The sequence below is a fragment of the Sinocyclocheilus grahami genome, unplaced genomic scaffold (genome assembly GCF_001515645.1).
Source record: "Sinocyclocheilus grahami isolate Dianchi unplaced genomic scaffold, SAMN03320097.WGS_v1.1 scaffold1625.1, whole genome shotgun sequence".
NCBI lineage: Eukaryota > Metazoa > Chordata > Actinopteri > Cypriniformes > Cyprinidae > Sinocyclocheilus > Sinocyclocheilus grahami.
In genome coordinates this window covers 87,846-90,260 of record NW_015506804.1, presented here as the reverse complement: position 1 = coordinate 90,260, position 2,415 = coordinate 87,846, and the positions used below count along the sequence as shown (strand labels likewise).

Sequence of the window (2,415 nt, the reverse complement as noted above, 5' to 3'; positions counted from 1 at the left end):
GAGTGAGTGTGAGAGCATGTGTGTGAGCGTGTGTGTGTGTGTGTGTGTGTGTGTGGGAGTGAGTGAGTGAGTGAGTGAGTGAGTGAGTGAGAGAGCGTGTGAGTGAGTGAGAGAGCGTGTGTGTGTGTGAGAGCATACGTGTGTGTGCGTGCGTGCGTGCGTACATGCGAGCGAGCGTGCGAGTGTGTGTGCGTACGTGTGTATGTGCGTGAGTGCGCACATGCGAGCGAGCGTGCTAGTGTGTGTGAGTGCGTGAGCGTGCGTATGTACATGCGAGCGAGCGTGCGAGTGTGTGTGCGTACGTGTGTATGTGCGTGAGTGCGCACATGCGAGCGAGCGTGCTAGTGTGTGTGAGTGCGTGAGCGTGCGTATGTACATGCGAGCGAGCGTGCGAGTGTGTGTGTGTGTGTGTGTGTGAGCGTACGTGTGTATGTGCGTGCGTGCGTACATGCGAGCGAGCGAGCGTGCGTGTGTGTGTGTTCCGGGGCCGTTCGTGAAATTAAACATTTCAGACTCGAGTCGTAAGAGGACACTGTCAACAGGAAGGTCACGGGGCTGATCAGATGAAATGTGCTCCGTTCATAAAGTAACGCTACTGTAAACATGCACAGACTGAATCATGGCTATTCTATGAGAGTAAAACAAGAATTACTGAATATGACACAGAATTTAAATCAATCTGTGACTCCAAATGTTTTATAACAGCATTTGAGCAGAGAGCACACTTGCTTTGTGACATGCACACATTTTAAGAGTCCTAACAGCGTCTGGGCTGAAGTTTGTGTCAGATTCATGTGAATTTCAGGAGCGCTTTCCCTTCACACGGCCTCATCTGAATTCCCGTCGGCGCAGGAAGGCCATTCATCAGGACGCTTCGCTGCTGCTCACAAATGCATGGAGCTAGCAATAAAATTAACCTTGTGCCAATTGTTTTCCCACACGTTTGATGGGCCGCTGGCAGCTCATCCGTTACCGTGAGGCTATAGAAGAAGGCAGCAGCAGATGCGCAGAAAATGATGACCGATGCGCTCGACACGACACAAGAAGATCTGGATCTGATTCAGCTCTCTTCTGAACCCTAGTGAACTACATAGGCAGCACACTACTAAGACAGTATAATAATAGAAATAACACTTTGGATGTGCTCAAAATCCTTTACCTAATTTAGTGTTTCCAGTCAAAAATGAACAGCCTTTTTTTTTTAATTGCTTGTAAATCTCGTTATGCTATATTATTAGCAAGTACTGGATTTTATTAACTTGTTTTCTTTCAATCAGCACAGGTTTTGTGTTTCTTTTTGGAACGGATTGATTGCAGGCCTCACTGATCTGAGCTCATGCTCCTCAGTTTTTAACTGAAAAAAAGCATTATTTGTGGATAATTTAGGCAATATTCACTCAAAAACTGAGATGAGATAAAAGTTTAGTTTAGTTTAATTTGATGTACTAAAATAACAAAATAATACTGAAATAAAAATGTATTAACTATACAGACATTTTTTTTTTTAAAGACAAAAAAACTAAATTACTAAAACTGTTCAATAAAAAAATTTAACTCAATTTGAACTAAACATTAAAATGAAAACAAATTAAAATAAAAAATATAAAAATAAAAACTATAATAGTATTTCAATTATACTAAAATAACACACACACAAGCAACAACTGATAACTTTGAATGCAATGTAAGACGCTTTGAATATAAGCATCTGCCAAATAAAATAAATATTGGGTAAAATATTGCATTATTAATCTGACCTAAATAATAACATTTTATTACTATATTTCAGTAGAGAATGACGCATGATTATTGTTATTTTCTACTTACTAGCATTGCATCTCAAACTTTTTCCACCAAATGCTTGCAGTGCATTGAGAGATTATCATCTACAATGCCTTAAAATACTGTCTAAGCAGGCGGCTCGGTAGCGTTTGGAACAGATCTACAGGAAGCACACACAAACACAGCTCATGTTTACAGCGCAGAGAGAGAGAGAGAGAGAGATGGGCGGGTGAAAAATCCTTCAGTGGATGTTTATTTGCTCTCAACATCTCCTAAGCGATCAATATTTTTAATTTGGGGCCAAGTTATTATTTTTCACATCACTGCGCTGGGGAGCAGAGTAAAGTGGCTCATATTTTAGCACTAAAAAGATCGATATGACAGCCTCACCTTCACTGTGGCCCTTACACACACTCACACGGGGCCGAGGGCAGACACACACGCTCCACACACATCATCATCACACACACACACACGATTTACTCACCCCTGCTAAACCAATCTGACCACACACACATACTGCGTGGGTTTACAAGCACTTACACGTACGTGTGTGTGTGAGTGAGTGAGAGAGAGAGAGTGTGTGTGTGTGTGTGGAGTGAGAGAGAGTGTGTGCGCGTGTGTGTGTGTGTG

General features: G+C 42.2%; 1 protein-coding gene across 1 annotated transcript in view; it reads right to left on the bottom strand.

The window, feature by feature from the left end:
- Nucleotides 1-2,415, bottom strand: part of inpp5a (inositol polyphosphate-5-phosphatase A) — a 143,227-nt gene that overhangs the window by 134,050 nt on the left and 6,762 nt on the right. The gene's annotated exons all lie outside the window — the stretch shown is intronic.